This window comes from Hippoglossus stenolepis, chromosome 9 (assembly GCF_022539355.2).
Source record: "Hippoglossus stenolepis isolate QCI-W04-F060 chromosome 9, HSTE1.2, whole genome shotgun sequence".
NCBI lineage: Eukaryota > Metazoa > Chordata > Actinopteri > Pleuronectiformes > Pleuronectidae > Hippoglossus > Hippoglossus stenolepis.
In genome coordinates this window covers 17,448,994-17,471,767 of record NC_061491.1, presented here as the reverse complement: position 1 = coordinate 17,471,767, position 22,774 = coordinate 17,448,994, and the positions used below count along the sequence as shown (strand labels likewise).

The window sequence follows — 22,774 nt, the reverse complement described above, 5'->3', positions numbered from 1 at the left end:
TTAATATAAATAATTCTAGTGATGTTTTCACTAGTGTGTTTCATCTAAACTGTACAAATCTTTGTTTCTTTATCCCACAATGGGCCTTTTATATTTAAATACTTTATATTTACATCAGGAGTGGGATCTCTCTACGGAGTTCCGCCATGTTTTTTTTACAGTAGCCCACACTGGACAAACTAAACATCTTTTGAGTTTGTATGACAACTGAAGGCTATCAGAGGTTCATGTCTGGAATTGGAGGGGGAGGTGAGGGGTATTCAGCTGCAACATGCAACTTCACCACTAGATGTAGCTAAATTCTACACACTGAACCTTTAATTTAGGTGCCAGGTGGTGTGGTCTTCTGCAGGTTGAGCCACAAGGAAAAGCTGGTACCATTGACCAACATGTAAGGCACGTCAGCATTCATATGTTACACAATGTATTTAAAACATTACATCTTGTTCATAGTGTTTTTGCAAAATTCCAAGTTGGTGGACTTATAGAATAAAACACGTGCAGCATTAGAAGTGTTAGAAATTGTAAGTTAGAAATTGTTGCTGTGGATTTTGCATAATCCTGCTAAATAAGAAACAAATGATGATGATGAAAACATAACCTCCTTGAGATAATAACCAAGCTTCATGTTATTCATTATCAACTTCTACAGTCTGGTTGCGCCACATTGAACAGAACATGATTGTGCCTCAACAGTGTTCAGCTAATTCAATTATTTTGAGGAAACCCTGAGCAGTTGTTTTGATAGATGCTAGTGTTACATTGCACTTTGTTGTTGAATTTTACTTAGCAAAAAATCTCATGACTCCCATATTTAATTTGGATAAGTGGATGAAAGTAAAATTCTAACTATTTAATCAAAGTATCATGTTCTCTGCTGTGAGAATCACTGTACAGCTGCCAGGTAGTTTAGTTATAACTGCAGCAGATAGAGAAGCAGAGGTCAACAGACACTAGTAGGTTTCTTTCATTCACTGTTTGGATTATGTTCTTCTGTCATATTTAAGATTCCATTAAGCCAAATCAAAACATCAGAATTTGTCACAACATTGTTAAACACAGCACCCGTTTCTTTTGGGAAGCTTACTGAATATCAAGGCCAAATACATCTGTGTTTATTCTCTAAACCTTGTTCCTGTAGATCCCCTCTTCAAACGTCACTGCTGCAGCGTAGGGATTAACAGTAATGATAGCCGTGCACAGTGTTTTCTCCTGCGTGTGTGCTTGTGAGTGCAAATTCCCCTCCGAGGCATCTGTTGCAGGTTTCAGGCACATGTTGTAGGATTAAGGAATTAGCCATAACAAATAATCTTACACACACACACACACAGGCCTGCATACACTCAAGTCACAACATAAAAACACCACCGCTACAACTGTACATATCCATACATGTTTGTCCAGCGTTTGAATCTTCCGCTAAATTCTTCCACTTCTTTGTTTAACTCTGTTCATTTGCATAAGTAAACAGATATATAAAAAAGATATAGTAAAGATAATAGTAACATAATCTCATAGTAATAGGTCAGGGGAAGCCGAGTTGTCAGAGACTCCCTTTCTCTGGAAAGGAAACACTGAGTTTTCCAGTATTGCCCCTGGGTTCAGGTTCTAGCTAATCAACGGTGCACACAGCCGTGACTGTTCTGTTCCAGGGGACTGGAGATGGAGGGAGGGGGGTAGACAGGATGAGGGTCCTGCCTGAAATAAGGGCATAAGGAGTGGAAGGAGGGAGTGAGCGCATGTGGTTGTGTGATTTGAGGTGCGCGTTCATTTGCCTCAACTGTCTTTTTATATGTGCAAAATATCAGACCCGTGTTTTTTTGTGAGTACGTGCTATTCTACGAGTAGATTAACAAATTGTGTCAGTGGTACCAAGTTACTTAATAGTGGAGAGTTAAGTGAGTTGTGTTTTTGAGGCTGAGCTATAATCACTATCAGATGTCTGGGTGGAGGAGAGGGACAGGGGGAATTTGTGTGTGTGTGTGTGTGTGTGTGTGTGTGCTCAAGGTATTACCTATGTTGTGGGGACATAAATGTGTTCACACAGTCGCATTGTTGGGACTTGTCATCTTTACGGGGACGAAAAGCAAGTCCCCAGGTTTAGGTTTGTATAATGGTTATGGTTTGGCAAGTAGGAGTTATGGTTAAGGTAATCGTATAAGTCAATGTTTCCTCTGTGTGTGTGTGTGTGTGTGTGTGTGTGTGTGTGTGTGCGTGTGCGTGTGTGAATGAGAAGGAAGAAAGATGGGGGAAAAAAGAAGACAAAGAAAGATCCGGCTGCTTCACATGCTTCATCAGTCAAACGTATGGGATTATTTAGGTGCCCCTCTCCACTTTGAAAGACATATTTTCATTCCTGCACTTGAAAAAAGATTTTGACATGGTGCGGTTGACGTGTCGATGCCCAAACAAGTACGTCAGACTGCTGAAAAAGGATCATGCATTATTTCCAAGCCAAGCTGTTGTAAGGTCTTTTGTTCTGCAGCATCTTTCTCAGTTTCCTTTGGTGCGTGGCCCCTTCACTGTGTATCCTAACAGTGAATAGAAGCTGAACACTCTTTGTAACTCCACCGCTGATTGGCATCTCCTGCCTGAATCTCAGAACCTGTGGGTGGCATGTTTAGTTTCTCTGTATATAAAGGTGTGTTTCAGCAATTGAGTGTGCACGGCTCTACTACTATTTCGCCGAGGCCACGTCCTAATCATTGTCAGATGGTGGACACAGTTCTTGCGTCTGGAGCCATTTACGAGGCCTGCGGCCGCCTGTGGCGGGACGGGGTGAGGTGGGGTGGGGTGGGGGTGAATCCGTCCAACGAGGCTGTCCTTTGTTGTCTGAGAACGTGTGAGATGGAAAGTAGGGAGCATATTATGGAGATTCAGTGGTCAACCGGCAAATTTTACATGACTAACTAATGTTTTATTGAGGTGTTATGTTAAAATGTTTGTGCTGGGTCATTATTCCATGAAAAATGCTGCATATTTTAATGGTTGAGTGCAGGCCCAGATCAGACTGCTCAGATTGGGGAGACCTTTTCACACTGTGGACTTAGTGTTGAGAGATTTTCCAAGTTTTAAAGAATGCGTCACAATAGGAAATTCAACCAAGCCGTGGTATAATAATAACAATAATAATACATTTTTTGGACAGCACCTGAAGACGGCACCAAAAACAAAACTTATTGTCCCCCTGGGACCCGAGTGTGATCGATCCGTCCTTCCTATTAATCGATATCAGATCATCCAAATGAAGATCAATTTTCAGAGAATAGTTTAAACCCAGCCCTGATATAAATGCGATTGGCAGATTCATATGGCTCAGAATAAAGTTGACCAATTGGGTGGGCCGAGTAGAAATTCTGGTGGGTATTGCCCACCCCTGCCCACTTCTAGATCCGGGCCAGCTAGTTAGTGGTCAAACATTGTTATTCACATTTTATTCCAATGCTTGAGCTGCATCAGATGTTGTAGTTGTAAAAGGTTTGTCTTGTGCAACAACCAGCAATGACTCACTGCTCAAACAATATTGTTAATAAAAGATTATAGTGTTTGAAATTACTGTGTTAACATATTGCATTTATAAAGACATTTATGAGCAAAATGTCCTGATGCTGAAGTTGGTGAAACAATGATTGTTTTAAAAGACTGACCACAGAAGTCCATGTTAGCTGTTTAGAGTTATACAAACATTTCCATTAATTTGTTTATACTTCCAGGGAGCTTGAAGAGTAACACATTTTTGGGTCTTGCTGTTATTTGCACTACCTTGTTTTTCTTCAGATTATTTTTCCATTCACTTCTGGAAACCCCTACAAAGCTCTATTTACGCTCTACTTACACCTTAAAATGTTTGTGCTGGATTATCATCTTGGTTTGAAATGGCTCTTTACCACTTGAGCTGAATCAGATGTGGTTTGTGGTTTGGTTTAAAAGGTTTGTCTTGTCCAACAACCAGCGATGACTCACTGCTCCAAAAATACAACTTATACTGTTAAACATGACAAAATCAACATTTAATTCATCAAGCAGTTTATGAGCTAAATTTCCCAAATGTGTAGTAATGAAAATTGACTTGCCTGTTTCCAAGTGCAAACAGCTTGACTCACGACTCGGCGTCATGAGGTAAAAGTCAGAAATCTGGTTTGAACGCGGTTCGGTGTTTTGAAAAGAAAAGGAGATTTTTGGTTTCCTCGATCAACTCCAGTTCAAACTTGGCTCATGAAGTTGTGGAATATTTTTGCTTTGCCAGTGATGTTATTGCTCCAAAACTGTAAATGTTTTGGTGCCAGGAACTTGACTCGGCTACATGTGTTGTTTGACATCTTGTCAGTTTTACAAAATGGAAAGAAAAAATGTTTAAGAAGCGAGGCTCAAGCTCATAAAACTGTGAAACAATCATTTTGGACTAAACATCGTATTCTGTTTTAAGATTTAATAAGCTCAGACAAATGTGAGGGCCCCTGATGGGCGAACTGCAAGCTCAGCAGAGGTAGGTGAAGGATGTCAAATAAAATAGAATTGGAATATTCAACGTGCAGCTGGTAAAACAACGAATGCTTCAAAAGACTGACCAAAGTAGTGCGTGTTAAAAAACCCACACTGTGGAGAGTTGTTGAGATATTTCCATCATCTTTCCGAGAAGCATAAAGACTCACGTGTTTTTTGGTAGCTTTCTGTATTTTACAGTTATTTTCACTATGTTGTTTTTCTTCAGTTTTTTTCTTTGTTCACTTCGGGAATCCATCACCCAACAGTGCTCTACTCACACCGCAATTTTTTTTTAAATTCTGTAATTCATTTCCACGTCTTCCTTGTACACTCTGAAAACCTCCAAACCCTGTATTGGTTAAGTTGTTTTTCCACCGTTCACATCTCGATTGGCAGGGATTCATCTGTGCCATGCTGATCTCAGTAGCTAATTCCAAACCTCTTCCTGACCCTTCTGAAAACGTATGTAATTAAGCAATGAAAACTTGTTTGAGCTGTGCCATAGCCAGGCCATCTGCTGCAGGAAATTAAGGATAATCTGGAGGCTGTGGACGCTCTTTGTTGCCACAAGGCGTTCTCAAGGTGAAGTGGCTCTGCTTCAAGATTGGTTTTCATCCCGTATGAATTAGTTTTGCGTGTTTCTGCCCTCGCCGTGCCCTCCTCGTTACCCCTCAGTGTCTGTGTTTCTGCTGTCGACTTTTGTTATTCGTCCAGCACTCTACTCATAAATCGTCTATCCAAAAAGAAATGGTGTTACTTACTGACAAGTAGTATTTAGAATCATCCCTTATAAAGCAATGTCGGCACAGTACGTGTTTCTACTTGACTGTAGTTATTACCTCTGCCAAGGAGGTTATGTTTTAATCTATGTGTTTGTCTGGTAGTTAGCAGCTTTACACAAAACCCACTGGATGGTTTACCATGATACTTAGTGGAAGGATGCGTTACGGATCTGGAAAGAACCCATTAACTTTTGGTGCGGGTCCAGATAGGGGGCTGATGCAGGACTTTTTTTTGTGGCGGAGGATATTGTTCAATTAAGTTTCAGTGTTTTTAAACTACACTAAAATATTGTATTAGTGATGTGCTCTATGCCTGATTCTGTGATGTTGCTGTGTAAATCATGTGTATATTTTTTTTGCTTTGATTGAAATCAAAGCTCTTCTATATCAGGGGATTTTTCAATTAGCAGGGGAATGTACAGGAAATGTGCTTAATCCATAGAGTAAACCCTGAATCCTGAAACCGCCCTGTGTTCAAATTCACTCGAGCTGCTTTTACAGAATGAATGCAGTAGCAAACTGAGACTTATACAAAAATATATTTTTTTTCTTAATTCAAGTTCTTTGTGTTTGGTTGTATTTATGTTTTCTTTTTAATAGATAATGGGTTCATCTTTGACCCAAACACTACCGGCCCAGCAAGATTCAATAAAAACAGTCCTGTGGTTTCTGCGTAATCCCGCTGATAAGAAAACAAATAGCACTGAACACATGAACACATTGGCAGAGGTAACCATGAAGATGTAAAATGTATAAATGTGTACTCTATCATTTACAGACATTTTGTGTTTGTATAAACACTGGACAAAGACCAGTGGTTTACTTTCACTCAACCAAAAATCAAATTAAGTAATACCTTTCACTTTCTACTGGCAATAATCACACCATTGTATGTTTTGTAAGATTCACAGTAATGATCATGCTAAAGCAATTATAAACCGGTTTTGTTTTTGTTGTGCTATTACTTGTAACACCAGATACGTTCCTTGTCTCATATGTGCTCTCCTCCTCCACATTCTTAGGGATATAGTCAAACTGGGAGAGGCTAAGCCCCACATATATGTTGTTGTAAAGGAGCAGTGGGTGGGTTTACCAGCAGCAGTGTGGTGCTGGGAAGCAAAGAACCAAAATCTTTACTGTTGTTCATTTAGAGATCAGTGTTAGATTTTAATGTTAAATATCAAATAAGGTCAGATTGACATACTTTGAATCCTTCTCCTGACGTCTGCTTGTGATTCAAAGAGGACAAGCTGAACTACCTCGATTGAAGTTCACCAGCGAATTTGATTTACGGGCTGGAAAAACATTTCAGGTTTCTCATTGATTTGAGACACGAGAGCATAATTCCCCAGATCTACTCAGGAGGAGCATGTGATTTCACAGTGGCTCTGTTTTGCTCGGGTGTTGAGTCCCTGTGTGCTTGTTGTTTTTGTGTAATAGAAGAAGAGATGAGAAAAGGAGGAGAGATGTCGGATGAATGACTGGTTCGTGTGCGTCAGGTTTCAGCTCTTTTGATCGTTCAAACATGCAAGTCCATCCATCAGCCTGCCTCTGTGCAAGTGAAGACCCTGCGTCACAGCTCATTAAGGAACAACAGAGCAAAACCCATTTAGGCTTCCATCCTATCCACACTACTGCTTTTTTATTTCAGAACCCATCAACTCTGCTACTGATACGTCTGGTGTCCGCTATACAGAGAAGTTTGGAAAAGTTGCCGGCCCTGTTTCAGTTTGAAAACTCCAGGGCTTTTAGTCTGGATGGGCAGAAACTGAGATATTTAACGGTGATGTAGACTGAGTGGGTCTTGGTCACAACGTAACATTTGCAGATTCATTAGGCTCCTATCACATGACCAGCATTAGCCTACCGGTGTAGAACACAACATGGACAATCAATAACAAGCCTTACTGACTCTGTTGTCTTTGCTAACCGTGATACAACCGAGAGCTATCTGCGACAATTCCTGTTTACGCTGCCACACACTCCTTCCCAGTACACGTGCATACCCAGTATATGAAAGTGGTCACATGAAATGTGTTTTCAGTTAGAATGGACAGGGATTAAAACTGATACTAAGCCACAATGCTTGTGTGGACAGAAATTGTTTCTTCGATGTATCCTTTGAATCCAAGAAATATACTCTTATATGAACGCAAGAAGTCAATGATATTGTATTTTGGGTCATTGCTGCAGCAAGAAACCAAACAAGAACTGACCACTGTGTTGCAGTCACATTAACCTGTTTAACTACACAAGTTCATTTTGCACACAACACATTTCAACCTTTGCGGCGTTGAGGTGAAAAAAGGTTCCAGAGCGAACGATGCGGAAAAGATTTGGAAATCTGGCAGGTAAAATAGATTTGTTCCTTGTTGTAAGTCCGCAGGTAGAGAGGGCACAAAGTGAGAGGTCTGTGGAGCCAGTAATGAGTCATATCCTTCAAACTGCTGCTCTCCATCTCAGACACCTCCTAAAGTTCACACTGCTGTGAGCGTCGCACACACATACAGCTCGTGCACACGCAGACACACAACTCTAACCTATTCATGACTCCTTACTGTACTTCACACCTCGGGGGGGTGTTTTTTGGGGAAACACATCACGTCAGTCACCGACGTCAGCGCGTCAATCAAACTCCCTGCGAACACAGTGGATGTTGTCTGGCAGGTGCAGCCGGCAGGGGTGGTCTGCGGACTCCTCCAGTTTGACTGACGGGATGCACTTTCCCTGAGTCCCTTCTGCTCCCTGTCATCAGGTAGCAAAGTAAAATTTGGATATTTTTAGAGTCAACATCTAGACAGACAGGATGTATGAGAAGTGTAGGCGTTGGGCCAAATGTTAAGACAGGCATTCAATCAAAAAGTTGCATTTTGAAAAAGGTTCTTTTTCACAGATTTCATCCTTCGTTTGTTCTGGAAACACACTGTCAGCTTTGTGTAAAGTTGAGAAGTTCAGCTGAGGTCAGGCTCCTTGCAAGATACAGTATGTTTGTCTGGATTTCATTGGAGTTGGCAGGAGTTTACCTCAGGGAACTAAAGCTCCCCGTCTTGTTGTGCTAGTGTTGACTAGTGTCATGGTAAAAAGACCCTGAGAATGTTTTTCATTAAAGAATTAAAAAATATATATCTTTGACACAGTATTACACTTTGCATAACCCTTTGAATTGTGAATTAAACCGTGTGTGTGTGTGTGTGTGTGTGTGTGTGTGTGTGTGTGTGTGTGTGTGTGTGTGTGTGTGTGTGTGTGTGTGTGTGTGTGTGTGTGTGTGTGTGTGTGTGTGTGTGTGTGTGTGTGCGCAAACACGGTGAAATATAAATTTGACATGCAAGTGAAATGAAGCCTGTCTGTGTGAGAGATGTGTTTTCTAGCTTGAGAAAACATACTGCGCTCCTTGTTACAAATGATTATAGTGTCAGTCTCTGCCTCACTGCGCTCACTCAATCTCTCTCTCTCTCTCTCTCTCTCTCTCTGGGTCCTCTTCAACACATTCCCCTTTCAACAAGAATAACAATTAATGGTGTTGTGTAAAACCGTGTAGGGAGAATACAACAATCGTGCAATCATTCATTAAAGGTAACTCCTGCATGTGAATGTGTGCTGTAGAGACAGGGAAAGAGAAACTCTGCCAAGGCCCAACAGTCCCAAGATCTGGATTTTTATTTGCATCTGCACCAAATTGTGCCAATTGCAGACACTCATAAATGTCAGTCCCCTTAACATGCCAGATTTTTGTTTTTCCTCAAGATCCATGAATTATTCCCTGAGATAAAAATGAAAATGTTGAAAAACACCCAATCCCTAAATTTTTAAGAAATTGGGATCTGACCAAAACTTGAAGGGTTCTTTCCCAACCTATATCACATCCTTTCACAAAGTTCCGTGGTAATCCATCAAGTAGATTTAACATAATCCTGTTAACTAACAGACACATAAACAGAGACATAAATATAACCTCCTTGGTGGAGGTCAAATAAAAAGATGGTGCCGATCTATGATCTTTACTTTGCGTGAGTCTAGTTTTATTGAGGTCTGAATCAGTGCTGTGTTTTTGTCATGAACAGAGTCTACACGGGTTTCACATTAGAATACCTGGACACTGGGCATCAGGCATAGTGCCAGGCAGACATACAGGTTTTAATATATTTTCTGGTGAGTGTGTGTGTGTGTGTGTGTGTGAGAGAGAGAGAAGAGAGAGCAGCTAACAGAAGTGCCTCAGAGCAGTAATGTGTTAGTGCAGGGTAAAAGGCCAGGCTTGCTGAGTGATTGCCACATTACCCATAAGTATGAATAAATCTTCTGTTCAGACATTTGGCTATTTACAGACTCACATGAATTTGATCATGTGTTTTCTTTTTAATGGTTTTCTAGGATTTGCTGAAACCTCTATGGCACCACTGTTTTATAGGATAGCTGGTGGAGGGTGGGTGGTATGTCGGCTCATAGATGCGTCTGAGATCAGAATGTACTTCATGACAAATTTAGTTCTGGACAGTCATTGATCACTGGGTTGTAAATGCAGCGGCTCAGAACTGGAGTGCATGTGAAAGTGTTTATTCTGCAGAGTTTCTTTCCTCCACCATATACACAATTTATTTCAGCGGGAGAATTAGATTAATCTCCACCCAAACATGAGCAGAGAGTCTGTGTAGCTCTGGAGCTGAAGAATTCTGTAGAGTGGGTGTGGTGCTCCTGCCCAGAAAACATAAATTACTACAAATACCAGAACCACTGAAAATAGGTGGATTATTGCAGTTTACAGATTTTTACCTGTGGACATTGACTGTGTGTGTTTGTTGCTTGTGTCAATTTGTTTCAATACTAAAAACTAAATTTTTGGGGTATGATTCCTATATTTGCGAGTAAAAGAAAATTCTGATACCAGTATATTGTTTCATCTATATCAAAAACATACTAACTTAATTCCTGAGACGTTGTTATCAAACAACAATCTATGCCATCCCGGCTCTGAGGCTGTCCCGGAGACAGTGGTGTGTATATAATCATAAGTTTACATGTTGCTGTAGTGGTTATGCAGCTTTGAATTATATGTGGAATCATTCTATTGAACATTTAAATCTAAACATTATTTTACCTAATTCATGCTTGAACCTTCTCTTGACCTCTGCCTTGCTGAGAATGCTCTTTTTTAGATCTGTGTCCCATTTAATTCGACTGTTTGGATCTTCCTTTCGTTGTTATCTGTTCAGCTCCCTGGTGCAACCTTGGTTGCTGTGGTTACTTCTGATGATAATGGGTCACATCTTAAATCATAGATAAATAGTGGACTCTGGTATCTTCATTCTGACCTTGTCTTGTGTTCAGACTCTTGAGAAAGAGCGGCCTACCAAACAACACAAAGAATACGAATGTGATCTAAACATGAAGTCCTTACAGTAGTCATGTTATCTGAGTTTCAATGAGTAAAAAAATACAAGACAATATTGAGATTTATATTTCATAATTGACTTTAGATTATGCTGCTTGTCTTATAGCACATACTCAATCCAAATATGAGTGTTAATGTGTGTCTGGATGTGTTTGTGTAACCATGAACACACTTCATTCGTTTGTCTTGTGGATTTGTGTGACTGCCAAAGAGAACGAGCAGACGATACACTCAGTCATCAAAATCCATCACTTTCACATCTGTGCTCTCCAAACACTCCACGTTCCACATAGATAAGAATAAGTGTGTTACAACAAAACACATGCAAATAAAGGACGCATGCTCATGAGAAAAAATGTTTCTGTGTCTAGCTCCTTATCCGTGTGTTTACACCTCAGGCAGCTTCTTTTCTCCAGTCACCCTACCTGTCACTGTTTTCATTGGCTATTGTGAGGCAGAGAGCGAAATGACAGTTTGCAGGAACTCGGTGAAAGAAGGGATTTAGGCAGTAATCTGCCTCACTGATCCTTTGTAGAAACAACCAAATGTCTGGCACACCGCCTGGCTCTCGCCACAACACGCCTGCCTTTGATACCTGATGGGCGGACTGTAAACTGACACTCTCAGTGGCATTTTCTACTTCCTGTATACTTCAGATCAGATCTGAGGTAGATTGAAGCCATTTCCTTCAGTTGGTAAAACGACTGGTTATTGGCTCTCAGGCGAGTTGAGGTGTGGGGGACAGATGTAATGCACACTGCAACCATCATGTTTTTATCTCTCCAGGCCAGCGACAGCCAGTGGCAGGAGGAATTATGTTTTTGGGTTGTGCCTCCGTCCCATTATTGTTAACTTGATATTACTGGAATGCCTTGAACCAATTTCTTCAAAATTGGTAAAAACATTCACTTCGACTAAGTAATGAACAAATAAGATTTTGGTGTTTATAGGTCAAGATCACTGTGACCTTTTTAAAAACACAAAATTTGTCTTGTGAATGAAATGTGTCTGGGTTACCCCCAACCTTTCAAGTCCTCACTTGGACTCACGGGTGAATTGATTAGATTTGTTTTGGGGTCAAAGTTCAAGGTCACTGCGACCTTTCAAAACACATCTTTGGTGTTGTGAACGCAACATCTCAGGATCGTTTTCAAGGAATTTCTTCAAATTGGGTACAAATATTCACTTTGACTCAAAGCTGAAGTGATTAGATTTTGGTCGTCGAAAGTCAAAGGCCAAGGTGACAGTGACTTCATGTTTGTGAACATAATACATCTGGAACACCCATAGGGAATTTCATTACTGGCACAAACACTCACTTAGACTCATGGAGTAACTGATCAGGTTGGAGTGGTCAACGGCCAACATCATTGGCCTCACGTTTGGCCTCTTCAACATGAAAGCTCAAGTCTGTCTTTCGGCAATTTCTTCAAATTTTGACCAGTTGTCACTTGGTCTCAAAGATGAACTGATTAGATCTCAGTGTTCAAGGTCAAAGGTCGTGGTGACCTCATATATATATAAATAAAAGAAAAAGTATTTAAACCGAACCTGCACTAGTTGGCGGAGGCATACAACTGCAGGCCAGGAATTCTGGTTAATATTTACTTTTCAAAATATGAGTTCTTCTCCTCAATCTCTTTATTTAACTTGTATGTCAATTGCTATAACTGCTGTTATCTGTTAGAATATACTTGTTATGTATTTGTTAATTTGCCCCGTCACATTTGAGGTTAGGTCAGATAGGATTATTTTGTTATTTGGCATTTAAACAAAGACTGACGTGCGCTTATCCATGAGACTGGAGCCTATCAGTTTCAGCGGTCGAGCATCTTCAAACATCAGCTACAGTTTTTATCATCTTCAAACTGATTGTAACTTTTTCCCTAAGTTGATAATGAGAGTTAGTTCAGGTCAGCCTGTTTCTAATCATGTCTGTCTGTCTTTAGAGCGGTCGCCAAAAAGACGAGCTTGAGTAATTAATCTTATTCTGTGTATCTTCCTTTCCTCTTAAATGCAAGCCCAGGCCTGGTGTATATATTTCTGTGCAACAACAATGACTCTCATTCATTACCCTCTGTCTAAACAAACCTGTTTCATTTTTCTAAAAGTGTGATATTTTTAAAGGCATGTCTCAGTGTACATTTCATTATAAAATGGATAAGGCTTGTGTCCTGTCATGACTATTAAAGCATGGAGGGCTTTGGTCCTGAGGGCTGTGTTTTACTGGAGCTGTGTGTGAGCTAAAAGACGCATTATCCAGCAATTACCAAATTACATGTCATTTTCTTTGTCAGGAGCTGAATGGCACCATTATTTGAGTAAATGCAATAATTTTAATTTCTTTTTCCACTGGTTGTGGTTTGAGAGATGTATAAAAGTTTGTAGAGCTTTGATTTATGGACAATCTGGCCTTTTTAACACCCGATATGAATTGACCTCTTTGTCTATTGGTGGCGCTGACTATGAGGGATAATACGTGTAGAAAAGACCACAGACAGACACACACACACACACACACACTAACACATGCATAAGGCTGGAGTGGTTTATAGGGTGGCAATAAAAAGAAACGCTGTGTGAAATGAATCCAGTGTGAGTTACAGTGTTTTGGAGGCTGTGTTTTCTTAGAGATGAAGAAATGGACCCGCCCAGAGTGTCATGTTTATACAGAGAATTTTTATTTGAGTTTAATTTTCCAACTCTACAGGTGGGGATCTGTACAACCTGACCCTCCAGTGACAAGATCTAATAAAATGTGCAATCCTTGGCATACAATCCTTGTGTCTGCAGCATAGCAAACACAAGTTTCATTTTCAGGATAATCTTTTGTATGACTTGAGGTAATTTGTTGCATCAAATAAATAAAAAAAACATGTCTCTGAAAAAAGGCAAAGATTTATGATTTTTTTATTTTTTATTTTTTGAAGAAACCTTTAGCATTTGATGGTCTTGGGTACCACAGTCATTTTTTCTTTTGGTAATTTAAAAAAATATTACAAATGTACGAGGTAATAAAGGAAAGAAGCCTCCCTTCGGGGGAACAGCTGGTTCATGTTTGTACAGGTTTTTTTATTTAACCATCATAAGTCGATGCCACTCTCTTTTACAGAAAACATATTCTGATTATCTGTATTTACATAACCTGTTTTCTTGTGTTTGTCTTTGTGTGTGTGTCCCCGCAGGTATTGTAGAGCTGTGTGACCCGGCCCATCGGTGGAAGTAAAACTCCACTTACATCAACAACTCAAATTTACAGGTAAGAACAATCAGTCAATATATCAAGTTAAAGATGCTGATTGGCAGCATAATATATATATATATATATATATATATATATATATATTATATAATATATATATTGCTCAGACTATAAACTATTCTCACCAATGTTGCAAGATAATTGCATTTATTTATATACTTTGAAATGTCATGTCAAACTTAATCTATATGTTTTAGTACATATGCGTCAATCGCATTCTCTTTTTGTCAATTTCTCTTTTTCTATAATCTCCAACCATCGTTACAAACTGTAATGGCAAAGTTAACTCTGTTGTGTCAACCTGGACCAAGTTAGGTATACTTGAAGTTGGGCCTTTGCACACACATTAATAACATTGAATCATATGGATCATGTAGAATGCATAGTAAAGTAATGGAGGATGATCAGTAATGTCCATTATTGTCGTCGTAAAAACTTAAAGACTCTCACTAGTTAAGAGTTAATCGTAGGTCAACCTCACTAGTTTCTCTGCAGATACCTGATTTTGGAGCCGTCCAAACTAAAATAGCTCTCAAAGTGCAGCTTTATCCCGGAAGGAGGAGGATGGCAGTGAAGGGAGACAGTCTCACGTTGCTTGTTTCTCTGAAATCCAAACATGCCAAGAGCAACATATAGACAGTGTCACCGTATCCTTCATAAATTACTGTATATTTGACTTGTCCTAAAATATCTTGAGCTGTAAAGACTGTGTATGACCATGAACGGAATTGAGTACCTCTGAGCGGTGGCTCTGCACAAACACAAGCGAGTCTCCTAAAAAGAATATTCACAATCTGTTTACATCTTTATAAAAATCTGGCAATAGAACCACTGAATTGTGAGCAGTGCTTGCTTGCAAATATAAATGTTTCCTGGGGGGCAGCAATCTGTAACCTAAGCCCGCTCCAGCTCAAGTGATTTAACCTCCAAGAGGAAATTTATTAGTATCTGGGAGCATTTTATAGCCAGCTGGCTAGACAACTACAACAACTAAAGAGGTATGTGACATATAAAAGCACCATGAGCTCAACCAGGGCTATTCAGCATTTGAGCTAATCTGTGATGCATAATGATGTGCTTTGTAAGCAACCCACTACAGTCTGTCCTCTCAAAGCACAGACATGTATAAATACACCAATACTTTACAAAACCAAATATCCCGTCCCACGGCTGATTTGCTAATCCGTTGTTAGCCATTAGCATTTTTGTAACTGCAGTACAAGGCACTGTCCCGGAGTCATTTCTCTCATGAAGCGGGGCCACAGGACCGAGTAGAAGTGAGCGTGACTCTTCGGAGTTCCTCAGGGAAGCTGTTCACGGCACAGCTGACATCTGCACACGCACGTTCACCACCAGTGCTTGTGTGTTTCTCAGAGGACACTGGGCCATTCAGTCCGGGGAGGCAGGTGCTGTTAGATGCACATTTACATATGGATGTTTCTAATGAGGACCACACGTCAGCCAGCAGTTTGGAATATATTGAGCAGATGGTTCTTGGCTAGCAGAAGGTGAGGTTCTCAGCAGGATTGTTTGAAACTGATAGTTCCTAAAATGAAAGGGAGTTCTGTGTCAGCGTTTGCAACATGCACCAACATGGAAAACTTTTATTTTACAGTATAATGCAGAAATGCTGTGACTATATGTTTACATTAAACATGAAAAAGTTTATTTTCTGAGTTCAGGTTCTAAGTATTTGTGTTTTATTTTTATTTATTGTTATCTATAATACATTTATTTCTTATGTGAGTTTGATAATGACATTTTGGGAATTATTTAATTAGTGTGGGTGTGGGTGTGTATATAAAATAGTTGGAAATATTTGAATCATTCCCTGTAGGGATTTAGATATCCACTAAGAATGGGTCACATTTCTTTTTGTTTCTATATTATAACTTGTTGTTCAACATGACTGTTTAGGCCTCTGCTGTTCGTTTTGGCCGCAGCTATTTAATTTCCTCTATTTTTACTTTCAGTTTTAAATCCAAAAACTAGTTATTTTATCCCCCCATAATAGTTATAATCATCAATCATCTATTTCTCATTTTCTGAGGGAGCTCCATACTGCCTAGTAAATCCTCAAATTCTGTACAATGTAGCACAGAATTATCTAGTGATCTAATCATTTCCATTAAACTTGTTTTAGTTTGTATACGAACTGCTCTTAATGGGGGCGACCCACCCTCAGTAGAGTCACCAGTGTGTGGTGTGTGTGTTAAACAGCAGCCTGGAACTTTTGAGTGGGAGACGAATGTTTCAGCAGGGCCATTACTGCTGTAACATGAGAGGGTGTTTTCAAGTACACACATACAACCCGACAAACACACACACACACACACACACACACACACACACACACACACACACACACACACACACACACACACACACACACACACACAGAAGGAAATGCACATGTGAACCCATGTGCACACACAGGTGTGGTGGCAACAGCATCTTTCAACATGATGAGGCTCTACCCTGAGGTACACACCGCCGAGTGGAGAGGCCGTGCATGAGAGTGTGTGAAGAGGGAAGTATTGACGAGGTCATGAACTCTTGAATAAAAAAAGAAGCTTCCTAGTGCTTTTCCATTACGTCTCACTCCGGGGACTTCTGTTGTGCATTTGTTGTAGATACCGACCAGATTGTTAATGAATATTCTCTTCACTGGTTAAATGCTCTTGTTGCTATTATTTCTCATAAGAGACGTCATGTAATAGGTGGGTTTCCATTGCAGGCTTTGGCTTTGTCATGACAGACGTTTCCAGTGGTTGAAGCAGATTAGCGTTTTTGAGGCTACTTAGCTTCAAGTAACATTACCCACTGAGGCCTAAAGGTTTCCTGTGCAAGATGATTAGAAAATAAAAGTATATGACATGGCAGTTTATGATATTCCTATTGAAAAAAATGATAGTGGATCCAAAGTAATGTCTGGGGGTGCTGGTTGTTTGTCCCCAAGGGGGCACCATACTTACAGTTTTCTTCCACCTGTCACATGAACATCAATACACACACTCCTATACATACATTTTCAAGTCATGCTTCTCCAGTAGCAGTTTGCTTTTCTCTTCTATAATTCATAGTATTATTAAAGCCAGTGAAAATGTGTCGATGTCAAGCTCGTTCTGAGTTTCAAGCTGCAAATACATTATGATGTTTCACTCAGTAGCTCAAGCCAAGGTTTTATCCGACAGATCTCAAGTGCTGCTCACTCGTCAGTATGTGTGTGAGCCGCCGTGACGATGGTTTTTCTGTGAGCGCAGTTGTTCTCGCTGCTTCCCATGTTCTTCCTCTTCCTGCTCTTTCTCGCATCGTGTCTCCTCTTCTTCTCCTCTTCTCTCTGTCCCATGCACACAAACAGCTGTCCTCGCGCCTCAGCAGCCTACTAGCATTCAGCAGTAGAAAGTACTTAGTGGTCTAAAAGAGGGAGCAGTTGGCTTTGTCATAAGTCCTGTTTGGGCTAGAACATGCTCCTAAATAAACTGCTGCAACGGGACACCACTGTTTACCAGCGGCGAGAGGAGCATATTCAAAGTGTAGCGGTGTTGTCTCTGTGGTCGCTCAGCTGTGTTGAGCCAAATCTGAAAAAGAGCCCTGGCGTGTGTACTGCCTTGATGAAAGTAAGGGGGTAAACAATGTGAAGTGGCGTTTTCACAGGAACATTAATGAGGTTTTGAGTTGCTCTTTGGAACTTGCTTGTGTAAGATAGCAATCCATCCTCGGCACTGTAAACAACTTGTGATCGTCTTATATAAAGCCTGACATGAAAACAACCACTGGCAAACTGCCTCCGCTGCCACAAGATGTCGGTGCAGGAGAGATCTGTGGGCTTGTGTGCAAAATATATCATTGAATAGCTTTTTATTCCATTTTTTTTTTCTTTGTTTGGTTGAGGAAAAATACATTTTAGTCCGATTTTTGCAGATGGTTATGGGTTAAAGTTATGATACAATTAATTACCCTGTTCATTTTTGGGTTGTTATGTCTGTTTGTTTGTTCAGGTGGTAGATCCAGGATTTGTATCTCTTTTTTTGTCAACATATTCATTGATTTCTCAGACAATAAATCATGTCATCAGATGTTGTGTGTGTTTAGGGGACTGATATTTGGGTGTTAGGCAATTTTGTGTAGATCCAAATAAAAATCCAGATCTAGTGAAGTTTAATGTGGTTTCATAAGGAGACTGTTGGGCATGGGCGGAGGTATGTGCTCTATAGTGCCAGTCAACTTGACCGTTTGTCATATTCTGTCAATCTACCTGTAAAGTAGTTTAAGGGGAATCTATTTTTGTTTTTGTTTGTAAAGATCTTATATCTTAAATGGCACCAATTTAACGTTGCTCTAATAACGTTGTTGAAATGTTTAGAGACAAATTGACAACCTCAATATTAACAGCAGCTGATTTTTAAGATTTTTAAATTGATCTCAAAATATACCGTCATTAAACTGTCAGTGCAGCAACATAGTGGTCACTGTTTAAGAACCAGTTTTGCATTTGCAAATAGTAATAGTCCTGAAAATGTGTAACAAAAAAATCAGGCTCACAAGTTTTGGGTGCACATTGCTCCCCATCTTCTACATGCACATACGCACATACGTGTGCACATGCCAACAGTCAGACAAACAAACACACACACACACACACACACACACACACACACACACACACACACACACATTGACCTTGATGGTGTTAGTGGTGTTGACGTTTGTTTGGACGGTGCTTCAATTCCTCAGACTGCTGCAAGGTCACATGGCTTGACATCAAAGAAAAGAATTTCTTCCTGGGCGACACTGAGAGCTCCGGTGTTTATTCTAAAAGTCTCACTGTCTCGTTGTCCGTGGCTATGGCTGTCTTTCTGTCTGTCTGTCTGTCTGTCTGTCTGTCTGTCTGTCTGTCTGTCTGTCTGTCTGTCTGTCTGTCTACCTCTCAGTCTGTCTGTGTCCATACCTGCATTCCCTCCTTGAGCTTTGCACCATATCCGCACCACCCTTGCACGATGAGAAGTACTCGCTGTGCTTTCACTGTCGCGAAAGATTAATTGTGGGCTATTTATTTGTTGCCATGCATATTATGTCGTCAGCCCACTGCCTGTTGATGTGGAGTGACTTGGATTTGGCCCGCTCTCCTGGGCTTTTCACTCCAATGCCATTTAGCGTAGATTGGCGATCGCTCCGTTTCTCTCCATTTTAAACAAATGCTGTTTTCTTAAGCAGCGCTCCTTTAAACCACAGCCAGCTGAGGCTGCTGAGAAACACATCGTCGCTCTTTGTGGCTTGGAGGCTTCTCCACCTGTCTTATAACTCATTGTGTGCGTCTTCACAGTCGCACAAAAAGTCTGGTGAGGATGAAGTGATTTGTTCTTTAGTTCCAGGCTGCAGATCAACTTGTTTAAAAAACTCACAAGGGGTGATGAGAAGCAGAACAATGGAGCATGTGAGTTACAGTAACAGAGCTGGGTTCGTGCACTTTATGGTCAAAAAAAACATTTGATGACATTAAGGGTTCAGCAGTACGAATAGAATCTGTGTTTTGTGAGGAGCTGTATTGTTCTCTCCTGACAGACCAACTTAAAACCCATAATGTGAGCGCAACATTTTAATAGTGAGATTGTCTTGTCAGAGCTTGGGAGCACCAAGCTGTGTCTTCACTGCGGAGTAATTTATGTGCATGGTTAGCTGTGAGCTCTCCCCCCGGGGATGTGTTTTGTTTTGATGTCCTCCACTGCAGCCAGATGAATGGCCACATGGAGAGCCAGGGGGGAGGAGGGGACCTTTGGACATGTTAAAGGACACCTGTGGGGCTTTAGGGGGCCTCTGCGTGATGGACGTGGTTCCGCTTCAGGTGGCAGTAATTTTTTTAAGCCAATGGGGAGGGGGCGGCGGGGGGCGTGTTTTGTGTGCATGGGGCGGGGGGAGCTCTGTGTCTGTGTGTGTGTGTGTGTGTGTGTGTGTGTGTTGTGTGTGTGTGTGTGTGTGTGTGTGTTGTGTGTGTGTGTCCTGCCTAATATACTTTTATCTCTAATCATACAATGATCTTCTGTCAGATAAATGTTGCATTGTTGAAGGCTGCAGAGAAGGAGCTGAATGTCTGCACACATTCGTATGTGTATTTGTGTATAAGCTGCACTTTATGGGTTCAGAGCCTCATCTGTTCTCTGACCTGGACCAGGTAGCTGCAGGTAGCGTAGATGAGGAGACGGCAGTTTGTTATTAAATGTCACAGGCCGATCTTCTAGAATATCCAATAAGGTTTTAACAACTAGCAGTAAAACACACACACACACACACACATGGACTGCTAAATGAAAGAATGGATAAAAGGGGTAAAACAAAACTTTAAAAATATACATTTTCTAAAAAAACCACACCCCAAGTTTCCTGTCCATGTCGCCGTAGCATATATCCTTCCCTTTCAAATGCATATAAATAGAACAGGTTGAGTTTTTTTCTACTTTAAGTAGTCGTAAAACAATGCGCACTAAGTTTGTCGACAAGCACTGTGCAGGGGAATGTCCGTGCTAGTGTCCATTCATGTAACACCATTCACACACCAATCACCATTAAAAATCAGGCAACTTGACCCAAAATCTATTAATACACTCTTTGCCGCACATTTAAAGCCTCTCACTGGTGAACCACTACTCGGAGCAACTAGAATGTTAGTAAAAGAGTTGGTTTAGAGACATGAGAATATGATTGTTTTGTGGTACTTTAGTGTATTAAATGCTGTGGTCAGCCCTTAAAATGCTGTAATTTAGTGGTTCAGTAGCAACATTCTTAACTTTAACATTCTGTAACTGAAGGGCACACTTCATTAGTACAAATCAGTACAGATGCATTAATTTATCCTCTGTGTACACACACACACACACACACACACACACACACACACACACACACACACACACACACACACACACACACACACAGAGATACGTATCAAGGGTCCTTTTGTGCTCTTCAGGGAGTAATCACTAGATTGAGTTACAGTAAATGACTTGTGCTGTTGTTGATACCTTTAACAAATTTAACGGCATGTTCCCCTCGCCTACCCTTGACCTCGATCACCTCCAGCCACATTTAAAGGTCCAGTGTGTAGGATTTATTGGCATCTAGTGGTGAGGTTGCATATCGCCACCAACCAGTCTCGCCCTGGTGCTCCAGGCATGTGTTGGAAACCAAGATGACCTTCTGGTAACGTAAACGAGAAAGACCCTTTGTGCGTGCCATCTGGGTTATACTGTATAAACAAGGCGATGCAGCATGGCGGACTTGGTGGAAGAAAACTCCTCATGTGGATGAAGGTTACAGAAAATGGGGACTTCAGGTGATTATACACTAAAGAAAACATAATTTTCAATGTTTAATATACAATATTTGCTGATTGATCCTCATAAATCCAAACACACTGGAAGCTAAAGCAAATATAACAGTTATCCATGACAAGATTTGTTCATTCAAGATGATTCATAATTCTATTTACAAAATGTGTTAATGTTAAATACTCATAATACTAATAATTATTGCACAGACGTGTGGTGACTCACAATGATCAGCTCAGCAATTTTGACTCTGACACACACACACACACCCTCCTATTTCATTTTTACTGCATAAGTTGCTGAGTAAATGTTTTCGACAAGAGCTTTGTTGAGGCTGCAGCTTCATGTAGAGCCCTCAGATCACGAAATATGATGATGACATGTGCACAGACAGAACCATTAACACGTTGTAGTAAAACGATGCAGTAAAAAGAAGCCCAGCAAAGTGTTGTGTCGCAGTGGTGCAAAGAGAGAGGTGGTACGTGTTCACTGCGAGCATATGCAGTATTAACATCATGTGGAGTCAATGAGAGGATGTGATTTAATAGAGGAATGTAGAGGAATGTCCTGAAAATTCTCGGAAGAACTGAAGAACAGTGCTGTCCGACACTCAAACTGATGCATGCACACATTCACACACACGCACACGCGCACACATGCACACATACACACGCAATTTGATTCAATTTTGTGTTGCAATGTTTTTGCACAGGCTTGTGCTTCCAGTCAGGTGGAAATTGAATTAAGTTTTTCTCAACACAGCTGGTCGTGTGCGTACGTGTTCATTCACCTGCATCTATACACACATTCACTGACAGAGAGTGATCATTTCTTGTTTTACCGTGATAACCCACAATATCTCTGCCGACAGCACATGAACATGAACCTTGATGTGTTTGTATGAATCATATTTTTTGCTGTTTTAAAAAAAAAATGATGAAGTGAAGACTGAAACACAAGTTCACAAAGTGATTCCCATTTTAACAATGGCCCCCTTTATCGCATGCTGTGTGAATCTACAGCGGCAAATCTCAGACTGTGTTACTCAAGCACATGACTTAAAAAGCCGTCTCTCTGCCATTTGTTAAACAGATGTGCAATTGATGTCAGATGCTTTACTGCAGTCTTTTGTTTTCTCAGTTGGATCCATCGCAAACCTAAGTTTGACTCAATCCAATTATGAACTCTTTGAATATACCAATATTAGTATTATTAGTAGTGGATACACATGACGGCTTAAAACTGCTGCTGCCATGAGTCCACAGGGAACCTGGTCACGCATTTAGAATAAATCAATTGAAGAAAACTTTATAATTTTTAATTTTCTTTTTTGATCGTAGCTACAAAGTTAAAAACTAATTAGTTAAGACTTGGGGCATCAATTTGATAAGTGCTCTCCCTTTTCAGGTAAAGTAGTGAAATCTCTCTCTCTCCATAGTGTGTGTATATATACACACACACACACACACACACACACACACACATTTGCACAGGCGGTGTTGAGATATCTACTCACAATGACCACACAGCCAGT

At 40.5% G+C, this 22,774-nt stretch overlaps 1 long non-coding RNA gene across 1 annotated transcript in view; it reads left to right on the top strand.

The window, feature by feature from the left end:
* Window positions 1–22,774, top strand: part of LOC118115392 — a 47,432-nt gene that overhangs the window by 9,626 nt on the left and 15,032 nt on the right. The window contains exon 2 of the long non-coding RNA XR_004697555.2: window positions 13,839–13,912. This is a non-coding gene — a long non-coding RNA (uncharacterized LOC118115392). The remainder of the gene's footprint in view (window positions 1–13,838; window positions 13,913–22,774) is intronic.